This window comes from Lactuca sativa, chromosome 2 (genome assembly GCF_002870075.4).
Source record: "Lactuca sativa cultivar Salinas chromosome 2, Lsat_Salinas_v11, whole genome shotgun sequence".
NCBI classification, from domain to species: Eukaryota; Viridiplantae; Streptophyta; class Magnoliopsida; order Asterales; family Asteraceae; genus Lactuca; species Lactuca sativa.
The window spans coordinates 224,640,780-224,657,699 of record NC_056624.2 but is presented as its reverse complement, the minus strand read 5'-3'; positions in this window follow the sequence as shown (position 1 = coordinate 224,657,699).

Genomic DNA, 16,920 nt, shown 5'->3' with positions numbered 1-16,920 from the left:
ATTGGGCCTAATATGCAGGCTAGGCCCAATGGTATGCGGTATTTTGGGGAAACTCACTAAGCTTTGTGCTTAGGGTTTTTATGGTTATGGTTCCAGGTACTTCTGTTTCGAAAAGGAAGGGTTCGACTAGAAGTGGGAGAGAAGGATTGTCATAACTAGCATTTTCAGTTAGGAAATTTTATTCCCATGTAAACATCAACTATTGTAAAACTTGTATTCTAAGTGAATATCATACTATATGCTAAAATGAAATCATCCATTTGAATCCAAACTCCTGAGTGGAGTTCAAAATCCAATACAATACATCTCATATATTCAACCATGGGTTGAAAATCATAAAAATCCCGGTTCAAGTTCATTATGGACTGGGATCCTCTTATTGGGCCTAATGGACAAATAAACTTTCAATTTGACTATTTTGGGCCAAGGAACTCAATTTAGGCTCTAATTGGACCCACATCCATGAAAACTAAGGTATTTTGGGTCATGTGGGCCTAGATTGATTCATCTATCTCTAATGGGCCATGTTGGGCCATAAATGGTTTCATAAGCCCTAATGGGCCATAAACTATATCCTTGGGATTCATTGGGTCGTGAACCCTCATAAGGCCCAATAGGCTGAAAAATAATTATTGTGGGCCTCATAAACTCGAACTAAGTCAAGAAAGGGCCCAACTTCTCTCATTTTCTTCCCTTTTTCCCCTCTCTCGGCCCAACAAAAAAAAAGAAAATGGGAGGGAAATAGGGTGACAACTCACCTTTGCCTAATGGATATCCATGCAAGGTTTGCATGTATCTAGACAAACATCAACTCACTCTCCTCAAAAGTCAACCTTTTCTCTTCTCTCTTATCTCTCACTCTATCTCTCGGCCTCTCTCTCACTCTCCAACCTCTCTCACATTTCAAGATCAACACCAATTTCTCTTAACACTCTTCCACTCTTGTTCCCATAAGAAATTCGTGAGTCTTAGGAGAGTTATCAAGAGGATCATTTCAAGCTTCACAATATGGTAAGATCTTATAAACCCAAGTTGATATACATCATTTTTAAACTCAAATCACTCCTCTTACACACATGTTTTCGTGAATCATGTTTCCTATAACCAACTAAGTTCGAAAACCTTCTCAAAAAGCTTGCTAGGGCCGAGATCTCCTCATTTCCTCACCAAAAACCGAAAACTTCAAAGCAAAGTGAGTTTATACCCCCTATTTTTGCTTTTTTACTTTGTTTTGGTGGAGAATACAAGTTGTTTTTGTAGATCTATGTGTATGCATGATTTTGTGTGTTTTCTTTGGTTACATATGTGTTTATGTGTTGTAAACTACATGAAATAAAAGAGCTACTAAAAGATGATTATATTGGTATAACATAACACTCTTTTCAACATATCCCCCAAGAAAAAAGGTTTAAAATACATCAAGAATACTTGAATCTAAGAAAAACTTCATGAAGCGGGCTAAAAATGACAAAAGTGACAAAATATATGTGGTTTTTGTAACTCTCGGCTAAATAATGGCTAATCTCGACATTTGAGACCTTATAGGGACCAAAAATGTTAATATTTTCATAATTGGTTCTTATTTGGGCTTCTCACGGTTTTGGGCAAAAAAATGGTAATTTTTGGTCTTTTGTGGGCTAAATTGTCATTTTCAAGAAAGTTGTGTCAAAAATGTAAATTTTTGATAAAAAGGGTCAAAGTTGCGAAATTATGAACATTTGGGCCAAAAAGATGAAATTTTCTATAAATGGGCCAAAAATGTATATTTTCACAAAAATCACGCCAAAAATGTTGTTTTTGACAAAAATGAGTTAAAAATGTTATTTTTACCAAAAACTAGCCTTGAATACAAGTTTTGTCCAAAATGGGGCCAAAAATGTTATTTTTACTAAAATTGGGCCTTAATTGTAAGTTTTTGGCTTAATGGGCCAAGAATGTCAATTTTTACAAAAAGTGGGCTTTTGTGCTATTTTAGTAAATAATCGAGCTAATACTAGCAAAAATAATAACAAACGGGCTAATTTTGTCATTCTCATGCTATTGGTCCTTAGTGGCCCATTTACATGCTTGATAAGTCCTGAATACTATTTATATGTTTATTGGGCCTCATTGACCCATTAACATGCGTGACGGACTTTGGATACTATTTGCATACTATTTGATCCTGTAAATACCTTACATGTAAAATGGGCCTTAGTTGTCCTTTTACACATATTTTGGGCTCATGTTATATAATCTCATTCCTTTCGGGCACGAAAATGACTTACGTGTTTAATGAGCCTCAGGGTTCGCTTACATGGTTTAATAGACCCTAAATGAGTTTTATATGTTTCTCTTCGCGTAAAATTCGATTAAGGATCTAGTGAGACGTGTCGGTTGACACATATTGTGTGTACGATCGTAGCCTATAGTTATAACCAGACTCTCTTGGAGGGAGAGCGGGGGTTTGTGTATAGATCTATACGGGGATGACACCCACACCTGAGCTGTTCGCTACAGCTAGACTACATCAGTCTAGGGTGACCAAAAACCTTATTCTATTTTTCGTCGACGTTCAACAACGCCAATACGGACAAAATTGTCATTAATTAGCATGGTTATAACGACTCACTTTTATGAAGTTTACGGGAGACTATTCTCTTTTCTCTTTGGATTACTCAGGAACATACTTGCACTGGTACTCAACCTCGGGGGTTGATATACCAACATTCTCTTTTACAGGCAATATAGGGTTGTCTGGGGGCATTCTCGTTACACTTCATTTACTTTTGGGATTCTATTAAACAAAAACACACATGCATTAATACAAGATCGGACACAAACACACTAAACTGTTTTAAGAAAATATTGGATTTTCTTGTGATTACAAAGTTATACAAATCATTTTCTCAAAACATGTTTATGAACTCACCAACATTTTTATGTTGACCTTTTTAAATTAACTTGTGTTCTCATGAAACAGTTGAAGCAGGTTGGGTTGAACAGTTTAATGGGTGTTTTGTTATATTTTGTTCCATCATAATCTAATTATTTTGGCATGTAATATTTAAATACAATACTCAATGTAAACAATGTATGTTGTTATATTACATGTGTGATGATGATGATGTTATGTTTCAGTTATATGCTATGTGATGATACTACAAGGATGAAGTCACGCACAAGCCCCCGGACGTTTCCGCCGTCTGGTTCGGGGGTGTGACAAACATTTTGTGGGTCCGAATATAGTACATCAAACCGTAGAGAAGCTTAAGGTCATTAGGGAAAGGATGTTAGCTGCCCAAAGTCGTCAAACGACCGATAACATTTAATGTGGGTGATCAAGTGTTACTTAAATTCTCGCCTTGGAAGGGACTTATTAGATTCGGAAAGCGTGGGAAGTTGATTCCTCGTTTCATAGGACCATAAAGGTACTTCAAAGGATAGGGAATCAAGCTTACAAGCTTGAATTTCCTGCCGAACCGGAAGGTATCCATAATAACTTTCACATTTGTTATTTGAGGAAGTACACGGGAGAAGAAGTGAATATGCTTCCACTTTCAGAGTTAAGGATTGACAAAGATAGGCTGTTGGTTGAATAGCCTGTAGAAATCATCGACTGTAAGACAAAGAAGTTACGTCTTAAGATGATTGACTTAGTGCTAGTGCGATGGAAACACCCAACAGGGTCAAATCTCACATGAGAAACAAAAAGTGACATGACGAGTCCCTATCCACATTTGTTTGCTGACATATGATTCCGGGGCGGAATCATCCTAAGGGGGAGAGAATCGTAACACCCACGTTTCCAGCTACGCTTAGTAATCAAACACGTAACCCTTGTGGTCAAGTCATGTAGTCGTTTTGTGAATGAATAAGACAAGATTATTCATATATTTTTTACGTATGTGTTTTATATGATATTAAGATATATTATATAATAAAATAAATAAGATTTAAAATACACGTCAATACTAAAAGATCACTTAGGGAAAATAATCCCAACCTAGTTATAGTGTTCATAATTAGGATCGCGTACATATCTAGAACGCCTCAATCCGACTTAGAACGAAGAAGTTAGGAAGCGTCAAAGTCTTGCGATAAAACCGACACGGCTACAGATAGCGTAAAAAGTGAATCTGGGTTAGATTGATTTTTAGCTTAGGAAGTCTAAACGGAATTCATAGATGTCGTAAAAGAAAACTCGTGCGTACAGGTATCGTCTAAATCTAACTTCACAAGATGACGTTCTGATTTTTCTAAAATTTAGCATAGCAGTGTGCACATCGATATCGAATTTTAGATCGATAGATTGTTAGCAAAAACAATCTAAACGAGAGTCCCATTGTTAGGATTCCAACGATATAAAAACTGTTGAAAACGGACGCTGGATGTAAGAGTTATGCATTTTATACGGGCTTTAATAGGCTAAGCCTATGTAAATAAAATAAAGTCAAATTAACTGACAAAGTCTAAAGGAAAGTTGTAGATCTCATCGAGAGCTTTCCGTCGATATAAAAAACGTCAAAAACAGAGCTCATATGAAGGAGTTATGTATTTTTGAAAATCTAGAAAACGTCACTCACGCATGCGCGTCGCGCATAGCTTGCGCGCGAAGTCAGCCACGTAGCCCCACCCAGATCGTGCCACGTGTAGACAGCCTGGTGGATCGATGTCGCCCTTTATGCACGACGTGCCTCTTATTGCACGGTGCATAAGACTCCAAACTCACCTATAAATACCATCTCATTCTTTCACTCCTCCACACACCCTTCAATCGATATATCTCTGCAAATTTCGATAGTTGGCCCATTTTTCCTCATTCTAGCATGCAACCAATGTTCTAAAAGGCGCGCCATGGCGTGAGGCGCGGCGTCGTCATTACGAAAAGCTTCATAACGTTGCTGTTAGGCGTGGCGCGTGGCAAGGCGTGATATGGCGTGCCATGGCGCGATATGGCGTGTTATGGCGCGTGTTTTTTCGTTTGAGACACATTTTTTTGCTCTTTTTTATACCTTTTCTAATCGGACATACAAGTATTGTGTTTTTTATTAACTTTCTGTTATTAGTTGTTGATATAACACTTCTAAAAACTAGGTATATTTGATATAAATTTATATTTATGCGGTAATATAATTAAAAATTATACATTTTCTAATTTGACATACAAGTATTGTGTTTTTTTATTAACTTTCTGTTATTAGTTGTTGATATAACACTTCTAAAAACTAGGTATGTTTGATATAAATTTATATTTATGTGGTAATATAATTAAAAATTAATACAAAATCGTCGCCTTACATCACGCCTTGAAAAACGCTATGGCTTGCCATAACTCGTTAAGCTTGAGGCTTGGCCTTGCCGCCACGCCACGCCTCACACCTTTTAGAACCTTGCGTGCAGCAAAGCCCTACGACACCCTCAAGTGATCGGCTTGCCATAATCTTAGTGTAGGAAGGACCTAAGTCAGTATTCTGCCTGTTTAGATCCCAATTCTCATCTATTATACTATGTAAGTGAGCTACACTTCCTCTGCCCATGTGTAATTTATAATTATAATTGTAAGTCGTTACTAGGATCTTATAATTAATATTTATCAACGATTCCAAGTGGTCATATTGATTGATCTACCATGTGAGAGGTGTCTAGAATGGTCACATCCGCTTAGTTGTTGGATTTCAGAAAGGCTATATGTCAAAATGATCCTGCCTCTCGACTGTCTTGCCTGGCTGATCCTTACTTGTTTGATCTTGAAGTAGACTTTGGAATTGTTTAGGAATCTAAAATCTTAAGATAATAGTTCCACGTAGTATTAAACTAGACTAAAACATAACGTTATGTACATCTAGGTCTTTCGAGAAAGGTGTGAGGCGAAGCTCTTCTCGATTCACCAATCACCAGATACTTTGTCAAGTGAGTGTGTAGTTATTATCAAGAACATAATCTTAACTTAAAAATATCCATATAATAAATGTTGCTTGTATTATTTGTGTTATGTGATATTCGTAAAGATAAGATAGTAACATTTGGAATAGGATTTGTTGTAGAAATCAATTGCCTTTAGATATAGGTATTGCCTTAGATTAGAAATAAGACTTATAAAGGATTGCTTAGTGTTGAATAGGCTTGACATCGCTTAGGTCTCATAGCTGGGTTAGAGTGTAGGACCATATCGGAGTGTAATCCTCCCCGTCTTGGGATGACCATAAATGGTGGGTCCTGATCAGATAATCATATGGTATGTCTGAGTCATCGACCAGAGTAAATGACCAACCCTTGGTTGTTCTAGGTGGTCTTGTGAATTACATTACTAGCATGACTTTATAACCCATGGACATAGATGAAATGGAAAGCCATATTCATCAAAACCTCTGAACATTAGTTGCCTTATATGACTTACACTAGCCAAGGACTCCCCTAGTAGGTGTAGTCAAATAGTTGCTTATACAGTTCATTCGGTAAGGTGATTTTTCCAGATGATTGTCAAATTAGGATTTGTGAGGATTGGTCGGGATTAGGTAGATGGTCTTAGGATAGGTTATATATTTACACCTAATATATGTCTTGCAGGAATGATATTTTATCATTAAAATGTTATGGGATTGAAAGCCCTATGTATCCCACCAGGTTTCCCAAACCTGGCCGACTAATTTTATTGTTGTTGGATTAGGTGTCTAAGCCCATAACTATAATTGGTATGTACTTGATTTGAAAGTAGCATGGTCCTTTTGGGTTGCCTTCACTCTAGCAACTTGACAGGATGACTTTTGGAGAGAGAGGTTGAATTTATTATTTGGAATAATAAATTGATTTATTAATGTATTATGAAAATAATATATGAATTAGAAATCATGTTATTTAATTAGTATTTAATCATAAATTAATTTGGAATTAATTTTGGGATCAAAGGAACTGATTAAAGGAACAGGGGTTGTTTTGCAAATCATTGATAGTTGTGAAACCGGGCTATTGGACTCCTTAGATGGGAGTGGACAAAAACTATAGGGAGGCCCTATATATTTCGTCCAAGGCTGCTTAATAAGGGTCCATGGGCTGCTTAAGCCTTCTGTAGGAAATTAGGGTTTCCTCCAACAAACCCTAGCAGCCCACAGCTATATAAAGACCTCACCTCTTGGAGTTTCAGCTAGATAGTTCCAAAAACCCTAGTAGAGCTGAAATTCTAAGTTCATTTCCCTCCTTTATCCTCTCATCCTTTTGCTAGTGGTGTTTATAAGCCATTATGGGTGCAACATTTGAGGCAGTAAGCTTTCAAGAGTCAAGATCTACAAGGTGTTCTTGTTATTGCTACATAACAAGTAAAGTAAACATCAAAACCCTTTTATTATGTAGATTTCGATTTATATATGCCAGATCTAGGGTTTTGCTTTGGTATTCCATTTGCATGTTCAACTAGTAAAAAACTTAGATCCAAAGCAATTAGGGTTGCATGATCACATAAGTTGTAGTTATGCTCAAAACTCGTTAGTGGTATTAGAGCCTAGCATGTTTTTTAGTTAAATTTGATGCAATAGTGAATTTTCCAAAGGAGAAGGGAACAAATTTGCCAATCTGTTCATCAAACTCGACGAGTTCATACTAGAACTCAACGAGTTTGCTCAACTCGACGAGTTCATTGCTTGACTCGACGAGTTGAGTCGTCAGATGCCTGATTTTTCGATTTTTATATCTTGATTTGATTAGGATAATTACCTTAATTCGTTTTAACTGCTTAAAATTGAATTTTTTGAAAAGGTAAATGCATATTCTTGAGAGAGAATACCACCGCTCCCAACTCCAGATCATGAGTCGATTATCTCGTCTCATGTGGCTTCAGCTGTCGCGATGCATAGTTTATCACCCGTCCTCTCTGCATGAGCACCGCTCCCAGTCTTGTGATGGATGCGTCACAGAACACTACAAAATCATCAACTCCCTCCGAGAGAGTCAAGACTGGAGCCTCACAAAGTTTCTGTCAGAGGGTCTCAAATTCCCTCTTTTGCTCAGGGCCCCACCGAAAATCCACTTCCTTCCTCGTTAGACGAGTGAGGGGGTACTGCAATCTTGGAGAAATCTTATATGAATCTTCGGACACAACTATTCCCAAGAAGCTCCTGATATCCAAGGGAGATTTCGGAACCTCCCATTGCATAACTACCTCGATTTTGGCCGGATCGACCAAAATCCCCTCCTGGTTAACGAGGTGTCCAAGGAACTGAACCTCTCGTAACTAAAACTCGCACTTTGAGAACTTTTCATAAATCCTTTCGCGTCTCAAAACTCCTAATAGCTCCCGTAGATGCTCCTCATGGTGCTCACGGGTCTTGGAGTACACCAAGATATCGTCTATGAATACGATGACAAAGCGATCGAGCATCGGTCTGTAGACCCGATTCATCAGGTCCATAAATATTGCAGGCGCGTTGGTGAGCCAAAACGGCATCATCATGAACTCGTAATGTCCATAACGAGTCCAAAACACGGTCTTATCCACATCCTCCTCCCTAAACCTGACCTGATGGTACCTGGAACTCAGGTCTATCTTGGAGAACCAAGATGCTCCCTGTAATTGATCGAAAAGATCATCTATCCTTGGGAGTGGATAATGGTTCCTCACCATCAACTTGTTCAACTCTCGGTAGTCAATGCACATCCGATGTGAACCATCATTCTTCCTGATGAAGAGAATCGCCGATCCCTATGGAGAACTGCTCGGACGAATGAACTGCTTGCCCAACAGTTCCTGCAGCTGTGATGACAGCTCCTGAATCTCTAGTGGTGCCAATCGGTACATCGCATTGGCAATAGGGGCCACACCTGGAACTAGGTTAATCCTAAACTCGACCTGCTTCTTTGGAGGCAGTCCAGGTAACTCCTCCGGGAACACGTCAGCAAACTCCCAGACCACTGGAACCTCTGAAACTGAAATATGATCCCTGACCTGCGTATCCACCGCATACACTAAATAACTACACACCCATGTTGAATGTACTTTCGAGCCCTGGCAGCTAAGCAGAAAACTGAACCCACTCTGGTTCCCTCGCCGAAGATAACTAGTTCTCCCCCACTTGGGGTTCGAACTACCACCCACTGACCCTCGCAGTCGGTCATGGCACCGAAGCGACTAAGCCAGTCCATACCCACGATCACATACACACACACAAACATCTCCCATAGGGATCACAATCAAGTCTATCGGAAAGGATACCCCGGAGATCTCCAATACGCAGCCCCGATAGACGGAAGAAGCAGAAATCTCGTGTTCATTGGCGATAGAGACTCGCAACGGACACTCTAGTTCTCCTACTGGCAAACCAAACTCCCTACTGAAAGACTGAGAGACAAACGACCATCTATCCCCTAAGTTAAATAATACCAACATAGGTAAGGAGTCCACTAAGAATGTACGTAATCACAGGTACAAACATATAAGCATAAAACAATATAATTAACAAGATAAAAGATAGAAACATACCAACAACCACGTCCGGTGCTGTCCTGGCCTCCTCGACTGTAAGCTAGAAGGTGCGTCCCTGAGCCTTTAGAGGCTCTGCTCTACCCTGACTCCCATTAGTAATCCTCAATGTACCTGATGCGGAAGCCTGCGCCAGCTTGGCGGTGAGCAGCAGACAGTTGGCCTTCATATGGCCAATCTAATCATAGTGGTAACATATCCTCACACTTTGAACGAGGGCGGGTTGGCGACAATCCTTCACATAATTCCCCTCCTTTCCACACTTGTGGCACCCGCTACCTGATCGACGAACCCCAGAATGACCCTTTTTGCACTTTCCATAAGTTCGGCCGCGCTGACCTCCAATCCTAAAATCAACGGTCTTGGAGCGCTTCAGCGCCGGCTGTGACTGTGCTAGAACCTGCATCTGCTCCTGTAACTGTAACTCAATCTCTAGCTCACGCCGCCTAGCGGCCTCCTGTAACTCCAGTAGTGTATCACATCATTAGGTAGCAACAAACTAACAGATATAAGTCTTGAGCTTGCTTAGATAACGTGTCATATGAGCCTGCTCATAAGCAAACTCCGGGCAAAACATTACCCTCTCAGTGAACATGCGGGTGACCTCAGTCACCGTCTCCGTACCCTGTCTCAGATCCAAAAACTCCTGTAATAGTCACTCGCGCTCGACTCGTGGAATGTAGCGAGCGCCGAACGTATCCCTAAACTGCTCCCAAGTAACCGCAACTCTCTGATTATCAATATATGACCCAGTCATCAATCTCCACCAGTCCTTTGCCCCGAACCTCAACAAGTTCAGGGCACATCTGACCTTCTGATCATCAGGACATGAGCACGTGAAGAAGCATCCCTCCACATCAGACAACCACCTCATGGCTATGATCAGATCCTAAATCCCATCGAAAGTCGGGGGCTTCGTGTTATCGAAGTCCCAGTACTGAAAGCCCCGACTGGCTCCTCCCCCTGCCGCTGTTACAGCCGTTGTAGCTGTTGCGACAGCTATCTTAGCAAGAGCTGCATATCTGTTATCAAAATACTCCATCATGGTGGTCTTAATAGACCTGAACATCTCCGGAATATGACCCCGGGCAATCTCGACTACCTCATCACGGATGATATCCTAAACACGATCCTCTGTCAACACTGGCCCACCCTGGCCGCTAGTTTCGGGCGCTGTCAGGCCGTCCTAATCGCCCTACCCTGATCTCGATCTGGATCTAGTCACAAAATGCCTCGTAACCACCATAGTGAAAATACAACAAAAAGATATCCGATAATCCGCACAAATAACAGGGAACCAACTCCCAACTAAACCCTAGGGGTTGTGCCTTCCTTGCTACGTGTATGGGTCCTATGCTTTCCATAGTACAGGCCCGTACTAACTTCCACATCTACCCATATTTGTTTCAAGTATCATCACAACACCCTAACAATATACATATGCATGGTGATCGCTCAATCCTCACTCCTAGAGGAAGGCTAACTATCTCATAACTGGCCTACTGACCCCGCACAACTCAACCATCCATGAAACTTCCACCAACCCTACATCACTAGTGTATGCTAGCCATACATAACGCTTGACCCTATAGACATTTGAATACTCAGTCCTACTCTAAGCCCATAACCAGACAAGGAACAAGAAATAAAGTTAAACCAAATATTCTCATGCTATAAGATCTTAATTATGAACACCCTATGATGCATACACTGAGAAACTAAAGTAATGATGTCAATTTCATATAAGGAAAACCCTAGGCTATCAGGCATCATATAATCAGGCAATTCTATCATGCAATTCCTGAAGATCCCTAGCATAGTACTAGCATGTTGTTCTAACATATCTCAATATCAAATAACTACATGGCATTTTAGGGTCTACTTACTGGCTCCGACTGATCGTACACTTTGCATCCTACTTTAATTATTTTGAAAACCTTTTGAAAACCATTTTGAAAATCTTTTCCTTAGTTTGAGATTGGATTCACACGAGTGTTCCTCCACTTCACTCAAACTAAGGCTCTAATACCAACTTGTAACACCCATAAAAATCAAGCCAATTTAAAACTTTTTCAACCAATTAAAACCATTAATTATTACAAAGTGTTTTGGAATTAGTTTCATTTCAGAATATCCCAGAAATCAAAACCATAAAATGTGAGGAGATGTACGATCATGCCTTCGCCTTCCCGCGATCATCCGAAGTACCTGAAACCAAAACTAAAACTGTAAGCCCGAAGCTTAGTGAGTTCCCCCAAAATACTGATACATAACAAATAGTACACATAATACTAGCATGTAATGGGCCACAACTCTACAGACTGGATTACCCCTGAACCCACAGTATGAGTCTGGCTTGCCTTACAGGCCCACATCTCATATCTGGCTTGCTCCCTCAATCCTAGAACTGTAACGAAATGATTAGCCCTCAGTGTGAGTCTGGTATGCTCTCCTGGCCCTCATCTCGCATCTCGAATGCTTAGGAGTCCTCAGTATGAGTCTGGCATGCTCTCCTTGGCCCCCAACTCATATCTGGCATACTCCAGGGTTTGTTGGTCATCGCACGGAGCAATGCAACCTCAACCCTACCCACATAACATGTCGACATGTAATAGATAATGTTCATACAGATAATCACACAATATCACAGGTAGTCCTACAGATCTACTAGACTAGCATATCGAATTAACATAACTCATACTCAGCATATCAATAACTACTAGGATGTCAATCCAATGGGCCAGCCTTGGTGCCTTAGACCCCTTAGTATAGTGAGGACAAGGTTCTAAATGGCGTGAGGCGTGGCGTGGCGTGGCGGCAAGCCCAATCCTCAAGCTTAATGAGCCATGGCGAGCCATGGCATTTTTCAAGGCGTGATGTAAGGCGGCGATTTTGTATTAATTTAAAATTATATTACCACATAAATATAAATTTATATTAAATATAACTACTTTTTAGAAGTGTTAGATCAATAACTAATACCAAACTTGTATCTCCAATTTGAAAAGACATAACAAAGAGCAAAAAACTGTGTCTCAAACGAAAAAACACGCGCCATAACACGCGATAACGCGCCATGGCGCGCCATATCACGCCTTGCCACGCACCACGCCTAACATCAATGTTATGAAGCTTTTCGTAATGGCGAAGCCACGCCTCATGCCATGGTGCGCCTTGGCGCGCGCCATAGCGTGCCTTTTAGAACACTGAGTGAGGATAACTCACCTCACAAATGTCGAACTATATCGATAAGGTCAACTCTCGAATCACAGCCACAAAATCCACCACCTATATTCACCATAAAACCACTTCCATAAATTCCCAATTTACTAAAATACCCCTATAAGTCAAACTGGTCAACCCTTGATCAAAGTCAAAGTCAACGGTCAAGGTCAACAGTCCATGTTGACCCAACTCGTCGAGTCCTTCCACGCCGAGTTTTCAGACAACTCGTCGAGTCCATGCGTGTCCAAAAGTCGGGAAAAACCCTAACTGACTCGTCGAATCGTCTCACTGACTCTCCAAGTCCATATAGAAACTAACAACGACCAATCTTCATCGGACTCGTCGAGTTGACCATGCAACTCGTCGAGTCCCTTCTGTCCATTTCTCATACATAGGCTTTTTCGTGAAACCAAAGCTCCAATTTGTAGATCTAGGCTCCTAGGGTGTGATTATCACGTAAAGTTGCTAACTTTATGTGCATGCAAAGCTCTATGAAGCTAAAACACTCATAACTAGCCTTAGAAGAAGGTTTTGGACATGATGGAGAGCCAAAGCCTCATAAAGCTTGAGGCTTTATGTCCATAAGGGCCTAGAGGAGTCCAGATCTGAAACTATGCCCTTGTAACAAGCTTAAATTCGAAAGTAACTCCATTTTTGCATCAAACTCGTCGAATTCCCTCAAAAATGAATAAAAATCTTTTAAAATATACCTGGGAGTCGGGGTGTTACAGAGCATCAAAGGAGTCAAGGAAGGAACCAAGCTTGTAGATATGGGGTTTTCATCTTCTGGGGAAGCTTCAAAAGTTATAAAGCTTCTACCTTTATGACTAGATGGTCTATATCTTATTTGGGTTTCTTTTTGGTATCTTTCTTGTCCTAAGAATGTCATTTGTTGTATGCCTTGTTTTGGTCGAGTTGGGATGTCCTTTCAGACCCTAGGATGGGTCCTAAGGCATAAAAATGAGGTCCTTTGAGCTAGTTTGGCCCCTTGTTCTTTGTAGGAGGTCTTAATGGATTAAGCCCATGCATTAAGCCCTTTTTGGTCGACCAAAGTCTTAAAGTTTGAGCTTAGGTGCTTGATCCATTAAGCGCTTAATGGAATTTTAAGACCTACGAGGGTACGCCCCGAGTTCGGAGTTAACTCCCCATAATTGGTTAACGCTAGGCGAGGTACGCCCAGTATACCGAAGGGGTACGCCCCGCATACGCCTTCTATTGGGCTTTAGACTTTGGGCTTCAAGTATTGGGCTATCTGTTAGGCCTTGATACTTAGGCCCTAATGGTCTATCTGGATGGGTGTGTATTGGGCTAAGTAGAGGGCCGAACCTTTGATAAGGCCCAACAAGGAGTTGGGCCTAATTTGGAAAGTTGGCCCAAGTTTGGACCTTGAAGTATTTTGAGCTTTTGGATCAAGATTTGGGTTGGGTTTGCATTGGGTTGTGTTGGGCCTTCTGGGAATTTACGGTTTGGGCTTTTACTTGATGGATCTTCTTAGGTGAAGGCCATGAAAGGAATTAGGCCCAATTTGGAACATTGGGCCATAGTCAGATTTAAAGAGTTTATTTGATGTTGGGCGTTTTGTCAGCTAGTTTGGGCCTTGGCTTTGGGCCAATCTTAAGGAAGGGTAAAAAGGTCTTTTACCTTGATTTGGACTCATTGTATGAGTCAGCGACTAGATATTGATGGATTGTGATTTTGGAATGTGTTAGTGCATGTGTGATAGCGGATCCTCAGTCAGAGATTATTCATGGAATCAACTTCGTTGGGGGCGTTGTCTTAATGTTGGCGGTTCGGGATCTGGCAGTCAGCAGCCAGGGATCGTATGGGTGTTCGACAGTGCGAAGTGATTTTTCCTCACTATACTAACAGGGTCGAAGGCACCAATGTCGACTCTTTGGTTGATATCCTGATATTGTTGATATGTTGAGTACGGAATATATATGCATAAGTATGCTAGTTATTGATATGCTAGTATGGTAGATCTGTAGGACTCCCTGTGATATTGTCTGATTATCTATATAGGATATCATTTGTTATATGTTTCACATATTGTGTGGGTTGGGTTGAGGCTGTACTGCTTTGTGCTGTAGCCAACAAACCATGGAGCATTCCATGTATGAGCTGAGGGCCAGGGAGGGCATGTCAGACTTATATCGAGGACTCATTAGCATTCCGGATATGAGCTGAGGGTCAGGGAGGGCATGTCAAACTCATACTGAGGGCACATTAGCATTCCAGATACGAGCTAAGGACCGAGTGGTATGCCAGACTCGTACTGAGGGCTGGGAAGGGCATGCCAGACTCATACCGAGGACTCATGGTCATTCCAGATATGAGCTGAGGGCCGGGTAGGACATATCAGACTCGTACTGTGGGTCGGGAAGCAAGCCAAACATAAGTTGTGGGCCCATGAGGCAAGCCAGACTTATGCTGTGGGCTTAGGGGTAATCCAATATTTTAGCTGTGGACCCAGTACATGCTGTTATTTGTATATGTGTTATAGTTTGTGTGTTGGTACTTTGGGGGAATTCACTAAGCTTCGTGCTTACAGTTTTGGTTTATGGTTTCAGGTACTTCAGTGGATCGTGGCAAGGTGAAGGCATGACCGTACACATCCTTGTGTTTTTGGAACTTATGGTTTTTGGGATACTCTGATAACGTTTTTGTTTGAACAATGTGTAAATGATTTCGGTTTTAAATAAAGGTTTTGAAAACAACAGTTTTGTAAACAGCTCTTTAATAAATGGATTGTTTTGAAAAGTTTAGATTTTATCGAAATTTTATGGATGTCACACCTTATCCTTAGCCTCCCTATCACCTATATAAACCCCCTTGGTTGATGTTATTCGAAATTCATCTCAATTAAAAGAGAGAATTAGAAAATTTCCTTCCTCCCCTTCTCTCCTCTTAAGCCTCCAACTTGCTAGGGTTTGGGTGTGAGTCATTAGAGGCACGAGACTTCTGATGCTTGCTTTCTAAAGACTAACAAGGAAGGTTTATTAGTTTATTTGCTATAATAAACTAAATGTATGATTTTCTTATAACCCTTTGTTAATTTCGAAAATAGCAATGTACTTTTAGGGTTCTTGATATTCAATAGTTGTTTGTAAATCATAGTGAGAACATAGATCCTTTAGGGTGCATGTGAGCTTAGGGTTTATGTTTTTCCTCCAAAATAGATTTTTGTAACATATAAAACCCATCAGTAAGTCCTCAAGTTTCCATTTTTAATGCCTTTCTCTTTAGATCTAGACTTTATGTCATGTTATGGTCCCTTTGATGTGGTTTGTATGAGTTGAATAGATAAAGTTTCCAACTTTATGGTGTCTCTATGCCCCAAGAGCATTATATCTCATAGATCTCGGAAGTGGTGGTGATTTGGAAATCTTGTTTGAATTCTAGGTTATATTGCATCATTTGACCTAAATTTGGGAACGGACATGCTTGGGGTATGCATGTCCATAAAGTTTGCATTTTTAGGGATCATTAGGGTCCCTAAAGTCCTTCTGGAAGTTTTGGATTGAAGACTTTATGGATTAAGTGCTTAATGGTTTAATACCTTGCATTAAGTTGCCTTTTTGGACCTTAGAAGTTAGATCTAAGCTTAGAGGGATGTATTAAGGGATAAAGTTGGATACATTATCTAATAAGACCTTGGAAATGACCAGATCTGAGCATTGGAGCTCTTGAAATCGGAAGAAAACAACTTCACCTATTATGCTGTTTAGACCTAATTCCCACGACATGGCTATTAGGTTGCCACGACATGGCGATTAGGGAATCAACAACTATTTTTGCGTTTTATGCCTACGACGTAGCCAAAGAGAGGCCACGACGTTTGGCCACACGGTGGAGGGTCGTTGTTGGCAATTTTGACCTTAGTTTTGACTGTTAACTCTGAGGGTTGGCTTTTGAATCATTGACTTTTAGTCAAATTTCTAGTTTTAGAAAGGTAACCTAAGAGTTTATCTTGTGTGGTGATGTAGGTGACCTTTAGCAACTGTTTCTTGATTGTGCGATCCATTGACTTTTGACTTCATTAGAAATGTGAGTCTTCTTACTATACCGTAGGATGCTAGCTGTCTTTGTAACTCTTGCATTGTATGTTGGGTTGAGCCTATTTATTGTATGCTGGGTTGGGCCCATTTATTTTATGCTGGGATGGGACCATTTATTATTAGGTTGAGCCCCTTTAAATGTTAGGCTAGGCCTATTTGCTATATATTGGGTTGGGTCCATTTGTA